This window comes from Microcebus murinus, chromosome 12 (assembly GCF_040939455.1).
Source record: "Microcebus murinus isolate Inina chromosome 12, M.murinus_Inina_mat1.0, whole genome shotgun sequence".
Classification (NCBI taxonomy): Eukaryota; Metazoa; Chordata; class Mammalia; order Primates; family Cheirogaleidae; genus Microcebus; species Microcebus murinus.
The window spans coordinates 3037425-3055726 of record NC_134115.1 but is presented as its reverse complement, the minus strand read 5'-3'; the positions used below and the strand labels follow the sequence as shown (position 1 = coordinate 3055726).

Below are 18302 nucleotides of genomic sequence, written 5' to 3'. Positions count from 1 at the left end.
GGAGAGGCCGCCCAGAGAGCTATAAAAGGCTCCGTCCCCACCTCCTTCTTCCGGTTGATGGCGCCCTCCCTGCTTTCCAGCCCTGGTGTGACTCACCTTTCTATGGAAATGCAGCCGCTGCGTGAAGCACAGGAGAGTGGGATCTGACATATGAGTAACCAGCTGGGACAATCCTAGAAATGACATTTGCAGGCTGGCTAGAATTACGCACAGGCCTCCGAGGGCGCGGCTCGGGGATGGGGGAGGAGAGGGCCCAGCCCCAAGGCTGCAGCTGGGACTATTTTTAGCCTCCACTAAACTTAGCTCACTCCACCCTCTTGACTAACCCAGATTTTAAATACCATTTTTCCCGTACAGGTCAAAAGACTTCTGCAAGGAGGCGTGTAGATTAAGCTGCTAGCGATGGGCATTAGGGTTTTACAGCCTAGATGATTGCTGTCCCTGCCAGCACCTCCTCGCAGGGCAGTGCCGGGCAGGGTCTCGGGAGCGCTGCGCGTGGTGGTCAGTCTCGCTTCTCAGCAGAGCCCCGTGTGCCACAGCCCTCGGGACCACACGGAGCCAGCAAGGAAGCCTAGCTTGTCACTATTTTTGGCCTCTGAACATTTCCAAAATAATTGCCAAAAGGAGATCTCAAACACACACCCAATACACAAAACGTCCTTCTTCGGGAAGCCAGCGCTAGGAAAAAAACGCTAAGTGCAATTACGACCCGGGGTTTGTGACCCGCAGAGGAGCTCTGGAACGCCAGCGCAGCCCGGGCGCGTCGGCTCCAGGAAGCAGCGGCGTCAGCTCCCGCGCAGCACGGAGCAGGGTGCTGGCCGCTCCCTGGAGGGGCTGGCGCGCAGGCACAGCAGGTCCCCGGGAGCTGGTTCAATCCAGTGTTCAACCACCTGACGGGAGAAGGCACCAGGGTCCGAGGCGCCTCTGGCTTGCAAGCACACGCTGCCCCAGCACGGAGGCCGAGCAGAGAACATCAAAGCTTTCCCAGAGAAGCGGAAGGAGAGTGACAGCAGTACTGCTGTGCGCCACTGCCGTCACGTGGAGCAATCGAGAGCACCAACAAAGGAGGTTTTACGGAGCCTGTTCTTGGAAGGAGGAGCGCGAGTGCAGGGCCTAGGGGGAGGAGGCCGATGGTCCCCCTCCGCCCTTCTCTGTGCTCTGCGAGGAGAACGTGCAGCCGCAGGCTGACTGCTCACACTCACCGGGCTGTCACAGAGACTGTTCAGGAGAAAGCAAGCCAAGTGTTCTCTTCCTTAGACGCTGCGTTTCGGAAACGGGCCATGCCGTTCAGGAAAAGCCCACTGGTGTGGCCGGATCGGCTTGGGGCAGCGGCTGGCAGGACTGCGCCCGCGGCAGGAAGCAGGGCTCCCGCTTCTCTGAGTGTGAGCACGGAGATGCCTTGAGGAGCCCAGCATGAGTGTGACTGGGCTTTTACCATCTTCTGAGAAAACAAAATGACAAATAGCCAACATGAATGAAGTGACGACTTATAGTGGACATACTTCATTAAACACACAATGATCACAGTGGCGGGAGAACAGGCCCTGCCTGGCCGGGCATATTTACTCAGCTGGTGGCAACAGGGATTTGGAGAGCTGCAACCACTGAGTGGGTCGCTGGGACCACAGGCTGCACGCTGGGTGTCGGGCCCACTGCGCGGCGGCAAAGGCGTGCCTAACACCCTGGAGACGCAGGCCCACAGCACGCCGCACGGCTGTCTGCTGCAGTTAAAACCCAGCGTGGCAGGCGTCTCCTGCACCCTCTGCTGCCCCTATCCCCGCCAAGGGCCTTCAGCCTCCACAGACACCTCCAGGCAGGTGACAGTAGGAGCCCCTGCTCTCGCGTAGGAGGCTGGGCCACTGGGGCGGCAGGCGACCCTCTCCGCGGGGAAGCGGCCGGCAAGGGAGAGGACGACAGGAGACTGAGCTCCGGAAGCGCCTCAGACTGCAGACCAGCGCCCCTGAAACTGGCCAGGCCTGGAGTCGCCTCCTCTTAGCTCAAGCTCTAGCAGTGTTAACTCTTTGCACTCGCTTTTTTCTCGATTCCTTTATTCTACTTGGGATTTAATATTTTAAATGCCCCAGATTTTACAAAGCGCGGCAGAATAAAAAACTGGCGTTTCTTTTCATACAACATATTTATTTGGAATTTTATATTTCAAATTATTGATACTTTCAAATAGTAATTCTAATCTCTATAATGTTTCATGGTGTGATATTTTTTGAAATATTCACCCACATGAAGACCTGGTTTACATTCACATATTTTGCAAATATAAATCATCTCTCTTCTTCCTCCTTTGATTTTTCTGTTGAACAAACAACACAGTCTTTGTGCTTTTTGTTAGGGTGAGGTGTGATTATATGGAGCTTTCCATCTAAACATCGCTCTAAGTCAGTGGATAATAATCTACTCCTGGAAGTTAGTGTGCCATCTCTGCATTTGCATTTTACATTTTACTTTCATGCTAATGAAAACAAGAAAAGATACTGGAAAAACAGACAAAAATCCCCCTTCCCCCGTGGTGAAACTACATGTCGAGTGTGGCTCAACATACGACCTACTACGGATGCCAGCCGTGTGGAGTCACACTCGACATCCGAGTGCAAAGGGTTAATTGTCCCCTGCAGAGTTCTGACACAGGCCTTGGTGCCTTCTCCATGCCCTGTCTCCACACCACCCACTTCCCTGGCAGTGGCCCCTGCTGCTGCCCCAGTTGCTGGCCCAGGTCCCTGTGGTGGGGCCGTAGCTGGCGCAGGCCACAGCCCCTCTCCAAAGCCCTGCACTTGCTGCTGCTCTGAGGCCGCCGGTCGCCGTCAGCTGCGGGCTAGAGACAGGCAGGGTCCAGAGGCAGCTGCCGGGGCAGATCCGCACGACCCAGACGCAGCACTGTAATTCGGCAAGAATCTCGTTATGGCTGTCAGACAAAGGGCTCCTTCTCTGCATTAAACCTATGGAAAGCCAAGCAAGGTGTAAGGTCTGTTCTCAGCCAGTGACGACCTCCAGGACCCTCTAAAATTGCACAAACAAAAATGAGGTGGTGCATGAACCAGGAAGGGGTAAAGACTCCGGGTGGGAAGTTCTCCCCACTGTTCCTGCAGCAAGAACCTAAGAACCTTGGCCTCGGGCCTAGCTAAGGGGTCAAGGGGCTGCCAGGGAACCGGGTCAACAAGCGGATGTCTGAGAGCTGCTGGCTGGGTCAGGTTCCATCCCGGCGTGTGGAACACGGCATCGACGGGAACCCGGGACGTGGTCTTCCCCATTTGCAAGAGGTCCCCTGGGTCACTGGGAACATGGTGCGAGGGGACTTAACAGCACTGAGGCCACTGGCTACCTCCTCCCAGGGAGGTAGCCAGTGGCCCGGAGAGGAGCGATGTGACCTAGACCTGCACTCAGAGCTGGCACAGGTGCTGGGTGGAACCCTGGGCGTCTTACTGAGCAGGCAGACGACATGCCTTAAGGCAAGAGGGGTGTCTTGGGGAAAGGATGGCTGATGTGGTCAAGTTGGCTCTCAGCGGCTGCTTTGATTTTGGAGGCCAGGACAGCAGCCCTCTCTTCTCGTGAGGAGGCCCCGTCCTCCCATCGTAGGGTGCCACCTCCCTGGCCACAGGGAGGCATATGATCCTATCCAGGCCCGTCGGAGGCCTCTCCTGGGAGTTTCTGAGTTGGGAGTAAAGAGAGGACCCTCCTTTCCTGGCAGTGAGGTGCGTGTCTGGGAGCTGCCCGTGGGCGAGCTGGTCTGCAGGGACAGGCACGAAGAATGCGGCTACCCACCAGACCCCGTGTGTGAGGAGAAGTGGGAGGTGTCCCTGCAGCCCTGTGACCCTGGCACCCTTGTCCCTGAGGATGTCCCTCCCCTGTCCTTCCACAGCTCAGGCCTGAGAGTCAATGAAGTTACCTTTCTCCTGAGGTGCTTAGGTCGAGTTTCTTCTACTCACAATGCAGGGTCTACATGCTTCCAGCATTTCATACCACACTCGATTGATAAGATTCGAAAATCTATAAGAAAATGCAGAATGAACCCAATAACAAGTATCACCACAACTTTCCATCATGTGTGGGAATATGTGACTCATATCTTTGTAGCTCTGAAAATGTTTGGTAAAAAAGCAACTGTATACTCAATATTTGGCTCATAAGATGGAGTGCTATAAAATGGATCTGACATTTTCAACAACAAACTAGAATATGGAAAGATAAAATTACAATATGGTAGAATAGTGTTCACACATGAACCAATCTCACATTGAAACCCGAAAGAAAGAAAGAAGAAAGAAAGAAGAAAGAAAGAAAGAAAGAAAGAAAGAAAGAAAGAAAGAAAGAAAGGAAAGAAAGAAAGAAAGAAAGAAAGAAAGAAAGAAAGAAAGAAAGAAAGAAAGAAAGAAAGAAAGAAAGAAAGAGAGAGAGAAAGAAAGAAAAAAAGAAAAATCCCAAAGAGGTTTCTCTATTTCACTCACTGGCTTTAAAACAGTTGTTAATCCCGCACACATTAAGAAGCCCAAACACATTTGGTTATTTCTGAAGTACATAATTTTGAAGCTCTGTTCGAATCTCTCATCTTTGTGTGATGAGAGTTATGTCACAAAGTTAATCATTCCCAGGATGTTTGCAGTAAGGGTAATGAAAAACTTCTTGTGCAAGTGACCATTAATCAGCCACGTAACATTGCGAAACGCACTCTGAACCACGTGTCGTAGGACCAGGGCACACAGCTGAGCACAGGCCAGTGTCCAGGCCTCCTGCTGACCTTTCTGAGGCAGGAACGGGACCATGTGATGCGTGCTTCTTGCCAACAGTTACTTATTGCCAATGAGTAAGCTGGACGATATGGAAAAACATAAATTTCAGTTCCTTTAGAGTTCTAAAAGGAAGACTCTTTGAAGTCCCTGATTTCTGGACGATGTTTGGCCGGCTTGCATGTGTTACTCTTGATCATTATATAAACTCTCCATTAAAATCACAATCAAATATTTTACTGAAGTGGTTCCTGGCATTTGTGTTAGAAACAATAGACACAGCACCACAATAAAATTATTTGATACGTAAGAAAAGCAAAAGCCTAAAGATGATAGGAGCCAAGGGCATACATGTTATATCAAATCAATCCATCACGTTTGATGTTCTTGAGCAATAATGTGAGCAAGAACCTATTACTTAATCTTGCCAGCATTATCCAAAGAGAACACTTGCGAAATACTTAAGACAAATATGTTTTAATTATTACATGAATAAAGAGCTTGTGTAGCGTAAACAGTCTTTGTAACATCAACACAAATTCTGCTGGAGCAGACTAATAATTAGCCGTGGTAACAATGGCCACTGTGTTTGAGAAGCCCGGAGAGGTAGCAGCGCCATGGGAGTGAGCTGACCCACAGCAATCTTCTGCCCTCAAAGTGGCTCAGTGCAGTGGGGCTGTTTCCAATAACACCTTAACCTACAGCTTCTTCTGACACTTAATCAACTAGAATATATCTGCATCCCTAACATATATTGGAAATAACAAATAATCAAATTTCATCTTGGTTATTTTCATTTTTCTCTTTTTTTTGAGAAAAAGTCTTTTGGATTTTATTACTAGCAAACTCTTACTGTACTTGAAAACCTGTCCAAAGTCTGAAAGTTCACACTAATAAATGGTTTTGTCATCAGAGTCTAAATGTCCAACAACAGAAAGTGACTTTACCAGCATAGAAGTAAAGTTTTCCTAAAACAGAAAATAGTGCTGGCATTTCAACAATTAAGTTTTGATTTCTACTATTAGACTGCTGCATTTATGCACTGATTTGCTTTGGTTTAGTCACTGAGGGCTGAATGAGCACAAATCTCTCACAAACTACCCAACCTCACCACCAAACAGGGGACCTCGGCTGGAACAATCATTTCCATTCCCTGGGCCTGTCCCTAGGGCACATGCTTAAAAGACAACACAGCTACAAATTCTATCCTTCCTTGACGAAACTAAACTTGACATTTGGGAAGTGAGAAATATTAAATAGTTTGGGCTACAATAATAAAAATTCAATAAATGTCAGTTTTGAGGTACCAGAAGTCAGAAAGCTACTCTGCACACCTTGTTTGCAAACAGCAGCCCATGGTACACACGGTTGCATTAGAATCAGCTGGGAGAAGTGATGTCAGTGAGCATAGTGCAGTAAGAACCTCCAAAAATCCACTCCTCCATATAAGCAATGAGAACACTGCAAAGATTGTTTAAAAAAAACTGTCAAAACTTTTCCAGAACCCTAGAAATTAGCCAAAGGCTTGCAAAAATCAGAGCAGCATTATTCAAGAAAAATGGCTCACTCTCAGCAAGAATATCAAGCTTCATGGCATTTTAACTTGCCCTATTCCACCCCTCTTCCCAGAACCACCTTGAAAACCAACAGCCTTAAGATCACCACAGCCATGAACACCAGCAGCCATGGGAGGAGAATGAATGTGTTTGTAGCTCCCCCCAGCCCTGTTCCTGGAAACCTGTCCTCACGGGATGTGTCTGCCAGTTCTCTGGCGATTTAACAATTGGGAGAACCCCCACTCACTGGGCTCATCTTTATTTGATCCAACTCAGGGCCTTACTCACTGGGAACAACTTCTTCCTGCAGGGTGTTTAGGGAAAACAATCAGTGTCAACTGTTCAGCATCGAAGCTGCCTGAGGTGGTGAAAATAGTTGGGACAAATAAGAAGTGGCCCAAAAAACTCAAAATGAGAATGTCATGTCCCTAGGGGCTACAAAAAGTCCCTAGGAGTCTAGAAGGCTGTGTCCCCATGCAGGGCTGTACCAGGCTGGGAAAGGACCCAAGAGGGCCATGGTTCTCGCTGACTCTGCACAGGCGGCTGGGAGGCACAGCCGGTGGTAGCTGCCTGCCGCTGCACGGCCCTCAGCAAGAGCTGGAAACTTACTGGCTCAAGGCATTCCAGGAAATTTCAGTCTAATTACTAGTTGACAATTAAGATATCCAAGCAGAGACTTCAGTAACCACATACAGCAAAGCATACAAAATTAGTTTTAAAAAGTAAACATGTAAACAAACAGCAACAACACCAAACAGCAACCATGAACCTAGGTTAGGGGAGTGGGAATGTCATTTCCACAGTTGCCACATTGTGTCGTTTAAAATGCCTATTATTTTACAAGACATTACAAGACATACAAAGAAACAAGAGAGTATGACTCATAAAGGAAAAGAAACACTCAACGGAAACTGTCTCTGAGAATGCCCAGATGTGGGACTTACTAAAAATTATTTTAAATCAGCTATTTTGAATATGTTCAATAAAGTATGAAAATGATATATCACCAAACAAGAAACATCAATAGAGAGAAGTTCAATAAAGAAAAGTTATAAAAATTTAAAAATTTTGTAAAAAGAGCAGAGAATAATTCTAAAATTGAAAATACAGTAACTTAATGAACAATTCAGTAGATGGTTTCAAAGGCAATCTGAGATGGCAAACGACAAAAGCAGTAAGCTTGAAGACTTACCAATAGAAATTATCAAGTCTGAAGAGTAGGAAAAAATAAGATCAAAGGAAAATAAACAGCCACGAGGGATCTGTGTGCTGCCATCAAGTATTCTAACATAGGCACCACGGAAGCTCCTGAGGGAGAGAAAAGAGAGAAAAGAATGTTCAAGAAAGAATATTTCAAAAGATAATGACCAAAAAGTTCCCAAATTTGACAAAAGCCATGAATCTACACATCTAAGAGGCTCAACAAAATAGGGTCAGCTCAAAGAGATCCACACTGAGACATATCATTCAAATTGTCAGAAGACAAAGAGAGAATTTTGAAATCAGCCAGAGGAAAGTGATCATGCACAAAGGATTCTTGACTCAGTTAACAGATACTTTTTCATCAGAAACCATGGAGGCCAAAAGGCAGTAAAAGGACATATTCAGAGTGCTAGAGGAAAAAGAACCCTGTGTCTAGCAAATGTCCTTCAAAAATGAAGGAAAAATTAAGACATTCCAAGATAAACAAAAGCTGAGAATTTGTCACTAGCAAGCCTGCACTGTAAAAAATACTAAAGGGAATCCTTCAGGTTGACATGAAAGTTACTCAAATCCACATAAAAACGAGCACTGGTAAAGGTAACTAAAAGACAGTGTATGTTTTTCATTTTTAACTTCTTTTTATCAAACCAAAATTAAAAGACAACCTCATAGAGCAATATAAAGCTGTTCTGATGGACTCATAATGCATAAAGATTTAATTTGTGTGACAGTAATATCATAGCACAGAGGAAAGAGAAGTATAATACAAAGCTACATAGAAGCAAAGATTTTGTATGCTGTTGAAATTAAGTTGGTTTTATCCAACTTAGATTTTATAAGTCAGGATAGTAATTGTAATTCTCATGTAGAAAACAAATAGCAAAATGGCAGATATAAATCCTGCCTCTTCAATAATTACATTAAATGCAAATGGTCAAACACTGTAATCAAAAGGTAAATGGGCAGAATGAATTAATAAAATGACTCAATACAGGAGGTACACTTTAGATTCAAAGACATAAATAGGTTGAAAGCAAAAATATAGAAAACATATACTACGTAAAAAGTAACCAAAAGAGGGCTGGAGTGGCTATACTAATATTAGACAAAATAAATTTTAAGATATAATGGTTACCAGAGAAAATAGCTTATTTCATTAAGAATAAAAGTTTTAATCCATCAAGAAGACATAATAATTATAAACACATATGCATCTAACAGCAAAGCCCCAAAATACATGAAGCACAAATTCACAGAATTAAAGGGAGAAATAATAGACTTTTATTGTTGAATAATAAACAAGTCAAAAATAATAGTTGTCTACTTCAATACTTCGCTTTTAAAAATTGATAGAACTAGACACAAGAACAACAAGGAAATATCAATAAAAGATGAAATAACACTATAAACCAACTAGACCTAACTGACATTTATTGAACATTCCAACAACAGCAGAATACACATTCCTCCCAAGTGCGTGTGGAACCTTCTCCAAGAGAGACCATATGTGAGGTCATGAAACAAGTCTCAATATAATGAAAAAGATTTAAGTCATACAAAGTACGTTTTCCAACTACAATGGAATGAAATTTGAAAACAATAAAAAGAGGAAATTTAAGAAACACACAAGTATGTGAATTAAAGAATATAAACCTAAAGTAACGAAGGATCAAAGGAAAGAATATCACTAGGGACATTTAAAAATACTTTGAGATGAATGAAAACAAAACCACATGTGTCGGAGGTTCGGTAACTCGCTAGGAAGACTCCTAGGACTCAGCACACAGTTGTACTAAATGCCGGCTCTGATTTATTACAGCAAAGGGAGACCAAGTAGAAGCAGCAAAGGGAAAAGACCCAGGGGCGAGGATGGGGGAGACTAGTCTCAGGAGTCCTCTCCCAGGGGAGCCACACAGGATGCATTTAATTCCTCCAGCAATGAATCACAACAGCAAGTGCTGCCAACATCTCTCTAGAGACTCAGAACCCAGGGTTTTGGCTGGGGGCTGGCCGTGTAGGCACACTCCCTCTGGCAAATACCAAATTCCACATTGCTAAAAGGAAGGCACAGGTTTAGCATAAACCATATTGTTTGTACAAACAGTTAAGGCATAACTCTTACCAGGTCTGGGATTGGTGGGAATCTCCCAAAATCTAAGTTCCCAAATGCCAGCCAGGGGCCAACCCTGCAAGCAGTCCCTCCCGGGGAAGGCCACTCAGGCCTGTTATGTTAACTCTTTCTACCAACAACCAGAACTTGTTGGATGCTGCTAAAGCAGTGCTTAGAAGGAAATGCACAGCTGCAAATGCCTGTGTTAAACAGAAGAAAGATCTCAAATCAAGAACCTAACATTCCATATTAAGAAATTAGAAAAATAAGAGTAAACTAAACTGAAAGCAAGCGGAATGAAGGGTATGAATGAAGGGTAAAGATCAAAATGGAAAAAATGAAATAGAGAATAAGAAACACCATAAAGAAAATTGATGACAAAAAGTTGGTGCTTTGAAAGATCAACAAAATTGATACCGTAGCTAGCCGGACCAAGAGGGCGAGAGAAGGCCACACTGAACTGCAGAGCGCGGGGCCGCGCTCCTCCCCGCCGCGCCCGCAGGACGGCCCCCAGGTCTGCTGCTCAGACAAGCACCGAGGGCACTGCGGGTGCTGGCATGTCATGTCGCCCAGGGAACTTTCCAGACAAGCACCCACACCCAGCTGACGTCTGCAGAGGTGTGGAGGAGAGGCGGGGGCGCGCTGGGCCACACACGGCTGGGGAGCCAGAACCCGACTTCTTCTCTTAAGACGGCCTCGTCCAAACATCCACAGAAATGAAGTGTACCTGGGATCGTCAATCAAACCCTTCCCAAATTTAACGTATATGTGCATATAAGGTAGTGTTCGGTGAATACTTGAAAAATGTACAAATCGTCCATCCATACCTGTGTGTGAGCTGTATTCTTCACAGCAACAGAGCTCAGCTACATGCAACTGCAAGTAGGTTACTATAGGGTGTTTAAGATAAAATTTCTTCTAGTTAGTTTTTCTCTTAATGTAAGTAAGTGCCTGTTTGACTTTACCTGTTACATTTGTTCAATAAAGTTTGTATGTTGCATTAAAAAAAAAAGAATGGAAGGGGGAACACTTCCTTGACCTTACAGAGATAGAAAGGATTATGAAGGAATACTATTGAACAACTGTGTGTGAACAAATTAGATAACGAATGGAACAGAAAATATCCTAAAAAAGAAACAAACTACTGAAATTGAGTCAAAAAGAAATTAAAAATCTGAATAGAGTTATAACAAATAAAGGGACAGAATTACCAATCAAAACATTTCCAACAAAGACAAGCTCAGGTCCATAATTTCACTGATGAATTCTACCTGTTTAACGTAGAATTGGCACCAATCCTACACAACAGAGGAGAAAGGAATACTTCCTAAATCTTTCTGTGAAGTCATTATTATACTGAGACCCAAATTCATTAAAGATATCACAAGAAAACTACAGACCAATATTTCTGAAGAACATAGACCCCCAAAATCCTTAACAAAACGCTATCAAGTCACACCCAGCAACATAAAAAGGAGGCTACATCATGGCTAAGGGATTCATCCCAGGAATGCAAATTGGTATAATATCTTAAAAGTAATCAATGTAGTAGACATACCAATAGAATAATAATAATAAAAAAACACCACACGATCATCTCAATAGGTGCAGAAAAGGCATTTTTTACAAACCGAACACCCATTCATGATTTAAAAAAACAAAACAAAACAAAACAAAACAAAAGCCACTCAACAAACTAAGACTAGAAGGGAACTTTCTCAACCTGATAAAGGCATCTATGAAAAAACCCTCAACTAACATGGTAACAGTGAAAGACTGAAAGCTTTCCCCTAAGCTCAGGAAGCAGACAAGATTCCACTCTTGCTACTTCTGTCAACATCACACTGAAGATTTTAGCTAGGGAAATAACAAAAGAGAAAGAAATAAAGGCAACCAGATTGGAAAAGATGACATGATCTTGTGCATAGAAAATCCTAAGGAAATCACTGAAAAAACTATCAGAACTAATAAAGTAGTTCAGATGAAAGAACACTACTTCTGCTAGGCATCAAGATATAAAAACCAATTGTAGATCTATGAACTAACAAAGAATAATCCAAAAATGAAACTAAGAAAATTATTCCATTTCTAGTAGCATCAAAAAGAATAAAATACTCAGGAATGACTTTAATAAAACCAGTTGAAAATATACACTGGCAACTACAAAACAGAATTGAAAAAAAATTAAAGAACTTTAGGAAGCAGGACTAAAAAAGAAAAAGGAAAAAAAAAAGAACTAAATGGGAAAAACATCTTATGTTCATCGGTTGGAAGATAATATTATTAAGAGGGCAGCCATCCCCAGATTGATCTACAGATTCAACAACGCCTTTTGAAATCCTAGGTGCCTTTTTCAGGGGCAGAAATCAACAAGCTCATCCTACGATTCCCGTGGAAACGCCAGGGAAGCAGAACTGCCAAGATGATCTTGAGAAAGGTGACAGACTTACATTTTCTAGTTTCAGAACTTGTTACAAAGCTACAGTGAGCAAGACACTGTGGCGCTGGCATGCAGACGGACAGGAGATCAATGCAGTCAGATTGAGAGTTTAGGGAGAAACCCTTATATTTGTGGGGTTATTTCTGTCAGCTCTTTCAAAGAGCTGAGACCCAGCTCTTTTTTCTGACGCCACAACCCCTGCGTCATTCATCGTGTTTACTTTTGAAGACTAGCTTATCCCTGGGGGAAAGTGAACACAGTTAAAAATGTCAGGTCTGTCAAGTTTTTCAGGAAATTCAACATACCTCTCCTTATGTACACATGCAAACATTTTTAATGCACAGGAAGCATATGTGAGTGTATATAAACTGTAAGTGGAGGCAGCTACAGCAAGCACGGGGGCTTGGAGTTTGAGGTGACCAGTCCATTCTAAGCCTGGCCTAGCGGAGGTGCATTGAGGTCGCGCCCTATCACAGAACTGAGAAGTTCCAGGCACCATGGATGGGCCCGCATAAAACATCTTCCGTCAGTGTTTTTAGAAAAGTGGTTTAACAATCACAAGTCACACTGCATACTCCCACAAAGACCAGAGGAAAAGAAAGCAGCTTTTCAATATTATGTGCACTCCCATACTGAGGCTAAGCAAGCTCCCAACAGAGCCACTGACAGGTATTAAGAATAAATATTTCAATCACATCTGTCCAATAATTAGAATTTCTTTCCACCAAGTCAGATGTGGGCTGTCATTTCCTGTCTCTTACTGCACATCACACATTTCTTACTTATATTTTTAAAGCACTAAAATTGTGGTCATATTCAAGCAAGTTCTAAGCATCGTAAAAAATGTGTTTCAGAACCCAGAAGAAATGTTACTCAATGCAGGAGAGGATATTAGGAATTTGAACTTATCTCGCCTGCCAAACAGTTCTTCACTTTCTGTAAATTGCACAAAGGAGTCATTCAGCACAGTTTGGAGGCTCAAAGTGAAAGTGACTCAGACTATTTTTAAAAAGGTCAAGAAAGTGCACTTGCCAATTCTCAAATTTCTCTGAAGCCTTTTTCTGTGAACAACAACCCCACTAAAACTATGTGGTCCCTAAGCTGCAACTTGATGACATGGTGATTTTACCATTTCTCTCCAAGGTGTGGGCACGGACTCTGTGCGATGGGTTCGTGAAAGACTGCGTTCAGAGGACATTCCACATGTCAGTGTTTTCTTGTTTAAAATGCTTTAGGAGACCGAACCATTTAAAGGCACCTTGGCAGCATGGCGTGGAAGTGAGCTGAAGCCCAGGTAGGAAGCTGCCCCGATCCTGGCCTGACCGCAGCGCACAGGGGCTGGGGTCCTGTCACCTCCTCTCTGAAGGGGGTGGCGGCTGGTCAGCCACGTGAGAGCCAACAGTGACGAGAAGTGGTTGCTTTTCTCAGGCTAATGTTCTACCCTGGACTCCCGGATTGGAAATTGGTACTAGAAACATGGCATTCAAGCACGATAACAATTTTTCTTATAATAGTAAAGAAACTAGAACTCCTTAAACTGAATTATCCCAAGGGCAGAAAGAGTTAACTAGACAGATACTTGTTTTCTTTGTCTCTTAAGACCCAAACCTCCAGTCACCAGCTTTGTAAGGAGACCCCACATTTCACCCCTGCCAAGTTGTGCCCTGCGCCCTGCTAGAGGGACGCTAACCGCTCACGCCTCGCAGACACGGCCCGCCACGGGGCAAGAGCTGTCCCCTCGCCCGCCCCTTCGCGGCCCATCCCGGGCCTGTCCCGAGGGCCGCTTTCTGCTCCCACACTCCAGGGGCGGCTTGTGGACCTCGTCCTGGGCGCAGGTGTCTCTGGCCGACTGCAGAGCGGCGAGCAGACGCCGCAGGGTCCTGCGTGGCTTCCTCCCACCAGTGCAGCCTCCGAAAACCCCACTTCTAACCCCAGAGCCGCTGGAGGCGCTGCCATGTCTCCCTGGGCCTCTCTTTTCCAGGGTGAGCACTCCACGCACTTGTACCTGCCCCTGAAGCGGCCCCAGTCATGAGAACCACCTCCCTGTCCCAGCTGGTCTGCTCGGAAACGAACAGAACACCGCCACCACCTGTGTGTAAGATTTTACAAATTATAAAGTCATTTCACGTTGACCACATCCGAGTGGGCCCCTGCAGTGCTCATGGCATTGGCTGGGTTCCCTTACAGCCCCAGACTGGTGTTAAGGCACGCTGGAGCGGATGAGCTGCTTCGCCCATGGCCTCATGGCTGGTTCGGTAGAGCCGGAACTTGGCCAAAGACTTGCAAGTGCTTTCTGGAAAATGAGAACGAATCCATGGCCACCTGAAGTTACGAAGCTGAGAACTGGACACAGTACTCCTGGAGACTGACCAGGGCAGAACAATGACACACCTGTCCCCCTCCCCTAAGAACCCCTGGGGTGCTCTTGACCCAGATGGAGCTCCCCGTGCCCCTTCCTGGTAAGTCCTGCTATCACACCAGTCCTCAGAGCTACACTCCCGGGAGCTGGGTTTAGGGGAGCCGAGCTGCAGCGCCCCACGCTGATCGCTGCCAGCCTCTCGACAGACTCCATGCGTGATTCCGTCGCCCAGACGGCTCCCTGTGCTTGACAGTGAGGTCAGTAAACGCCAGGAACACGGAATGCCCGGTACGAGTCCTGCTGCTCCGTCTTTTAAGCCATAAACTGACAAACCCATCTCATAAGGCTTTTGTTGCATGTTAGATGTGAAAATGTGTACATGCAGGGGAGGTGCCTAGTGGGCCTGAGCTCTGATCCGCACACTGCCTGCCTGTGTCACCAGGTCACTGGCTAAGCACACTTTTCATCTCTTTCCAAGTCACAAGAAGGTCAATCAAAACAGGGCAAAGGGGAAAGCATGCGACTCCCTCCAGGCTGACGAAAACGCGCCCGTCAGCAGTCTTTGCCCTCGCGCTTTGGTTGTTTTCAAGCTCAACAGTGACAAAAAGGTGGGTGGCTCTAGGTTCAACCCCCGCCTCCACCACGCCCTGCCCCTCCTGTGCCAGGGAGGAACCCTGGTGCCCGTCCTCTTGGAGGCAGCGACGCGGGAGTGGGACTCCGTGAGGCACTGGCCGGTATTAAGGGCTCCGCAAACGTTAGTAATGACTGTCACGACAACACACAGGCCTTATCGCTCATCTCATTCCCGCAGTGTTTGAATGTTCCTTTAAATCAAAACACATCGCGGCACTGTTTCCTGCGTTAGGACTTGGAAAGGGCTGGCACGCCGGTCCGCGCGCTCACTCTGCCGCCTGGCAGCCCGCGGAGGCCCGGGCTGGTCCTGAATTCCACGGGGTGGCCTCTTGGCCTGCCCTTGGCACCCTGTTTCCGGTCGGCCCCAGTGGTCCAGGTCGCTCGCCAGGCGCTTTCCCTCCAGGGCGGCTGGACTGCGAAGGTGCCCGAGAGGAGGACGGTGGAAATCCACAGGGCGGCATTCGAAACGGCGGCTGTGGGGCCTGAGACACACAGACCCATCTCGAGCAGAGGGCTGGTGCCCTCCCCCCCAAATTACAGTCTGTGTCCTGCTTCATCTGTGCAGAAACATGGCTCTTATTTTATGTTGCCAAAATATTAGCTACTAAGAACTTTAAAATGCTATATGTATTATGTATTTTGTAAAAATGTATACCGCATATAGTTATTCTTTAATATGAGAAAATGTTTATTGGATTTTTTTTTTTGAGACAGAGTCTCACTGTGTGGCCGGGGCTAGAGTGCTGTGACATCATCATAGCTCACTGCAACTCCTGGGCTTGGGCCGTCCTCCCGCCTCAGCCTCCCAAGTAGCTGGGACTACAGGCATGTCCACTGTGCACGGCTAGTTTTTTCTATTTTTAGTAGAGATGGGGTCTCGCTCTTGCTCAGGCTGGTCTCGAACTCTTGACCTCAAGCAATCCTCCCACCTTGGCCTCCCAGAGTGCTGGGATTACAGGTGTGAGCCACCGTGTCTGGCCCAACTGCTATTTTGATAAAGTTCAATACACTTTATATAGTGACATACATATATATTAGTATTTAACTGGGTTGGTAGATAAATAATGGCATGATTAACTATTTTAAAATGTCTGCCTGCCAGTATCTTTGGACCCCAAACCAAGAGCAATATACAGCATATCACTAAAAGTGGAAGTTACCGTCACGTGAGGAAAAGGGTCAGTGGCCAGCCACGACAAGCCCGACGAAGACATTCCGCACTGACGCTCCGAGACTTGGGCCCACACAAGGCTCTCTTCTAAGGCTGCTAGAAAGGTAACCCTGTGACAAGCTAGTTCTCTGATCGCTAGAAGAGAACAAAAAACGACGACGTGATTGATGGGAGAACCAGACCCATTATTACCGAAACCAACCCGGACTTGAAATGATGCTCTAATCACAGAACATCTGACTCTTATTTTGGTCATTATTAGAACACTTCTCTTGCCTCAGAACTTCAGTAACTTAGAGACTTCTTTTCCTTTTATAGATAAGTTATAAAGTAATCAGCATTAAATTACTTCAGAATCAGGCCTCATGCTCTGAGATGAAACAAACTGTTCTTCCCTCGTTAGCTGGCTTTCACCCTCGGAATGACGCCATGCTTGCCCAGCATCCTCCCTCTGTGAGCCGGCTGCGAGCTAATCGGCCGCGAGGACGCACCCCTGCGGCCCCAGCTGCAGCAGGCACCGCGGGCGCGAGGAGGGAGGGGCCTTCCTGGTGGCATGGCCCTGTCAGGGCACCGGCCGGCTGCTTGATCTGGGGAGTAGGGAGACGGCTCCTCAGAAAGACTGCTCTGCTGAACAGAAATCAAGAGAAAGGCAACGCTGACACAGAGAACTGGAAGCGCTTCTTGTGCTGTGTGTGAAGTCTGCAACATTTGAAATCGCTGCGGGCTTTGTGTTCGGGTACACTCCAGCGACTTAATCAAAACTTGTAAGGAAATTAAATGGTGTTCATTCAGTGACAGCAGACCGGACTATGAATCCATGTTAAGAGAGAGATCATTTAGCACATTCTCAATTTTTTTTTCCTTTTAACATAATTATTTTCTTCTCAGTTAAAAAGGAAGTAGCATTTGGCATGCCAGGACAGGACAAAATGGCCCTGGCCCTTTAGCGGCCTAGGGAAACAAGCGCCAGCACTTTACGTGCAGATCACCAGGCAGGACACGACAGCCGGCTGCGGCGCTGGGGAGCAGGGCGCCAGCCTCCGGAGAGCCCGGCGTGGACTGCACCGGCCCTCACATCACACTCATCCGCCCTGGGCTCAGCACCTGAGGCGAGGAAGAAAGCTGGGGCGCCCTCCTCGTGCCCCCCTGTGTCGGGACAAACCCCAGCTGACGGCCAGTCCACGATTGCCTCATTTGAGAATTTCAGAAGAGAGGTTGAGTTCAAATTCCCAAATTAAAAAAGTTTCAAGATTTTAAAAATTACAAGTCTAAATTTTTTCAAACAGCAATGAAATTACTGTGATGAGGACATAAACCCACGGTAAAACAGGCAGCTGTCCAGCGCGCCGCAATCTGCAAGGGGGTGCCTTCGGGCTGCGCGTGGACTGCACTGCGGGAAGCAGGCTGCAGAGTGTTGGGGCGCAGTGGGGCACCCCAAGGGCTGCCCTGTCCCCAGCACTGCCAGACTGGGCCCCAGGTGCACGCTCAGAAGGCAGCTCACTTTGATAGAATGAATGGAAACTGAAGCTATCTCAAGTTATTTCAGAACATCATAATGTTCTCTTTACTTTTTCAGTGAATTCTACAGTTCCTGATTTCCCACACACCTTTTACCTATGGCTGCCCCCGCCTCCATTTATAGTTGCTTTGCCTGGCCTGGTACCTACCAGGAAGGCTGATGTGTGTGTGAGGAGGGGAGTCCAGCTCCTTCCCATACAGAAATCAGATGCAAGTAGGTGGGGGTAAGGAAGCAGAGAAGCTTCCACCTTACTCTTAACCCCGACCGCAGCCATTTCCACGCCCCGCCCTGGCTGCACGTCTCCTTTCCTCCTTTGTGAAGGGCCTGACCTTCCTCAGCCACAGCCAACGCTGGCTGCCAGGAGGTCTGGGAAGCACAGCAGCACCAGGCCTCCCCTGGCTTCATAAGCTCCACAGTCTCTGACTGGATTAATTCTTCACCTTCAGTACCGCACTACAGGACTACGGAAAGAGGTCCCCCAATAGAATCAGCAAGAAATGGTCGTTTCTTCCAAAATCCAACATGCAATGATTTAGTCAATTCAAAAAGGAAGGGGTAAGAGAAAAATTCCCAAG

General features: G+C 46.5%; 1 long non-coding RNA gene across 1 annotated transcript in view; it reads right to left on the bottom strand.

The window, feature by feature from the left end:
• LOC105876186 (uncharacterized) overlaps positions 1-5166 on the bottom strand; it is a 7464-nt gene extending 2298 nt beyond the window's left edge. The window contains exons 1-3 of the long non-coding RNA XR_001156302.3: positions 4458-5166; positions 3899-3999; positions 1-1441 (exon numbers count right to left, since the gene is read on the bottom strand). The exon at positions 1-1441 is cut by the window's left edge and continues 2298 nt beyond it. This is a non-coding gene — a long non-coding RNA (uncharacterized LOC105876186). The remainder of the gene's footprint in view (positions 1442-3898; positions 4000-4457) is intronic.
• Between the last annotated feature and the right edge of the window lie 13136 nt (positions 5167-18302).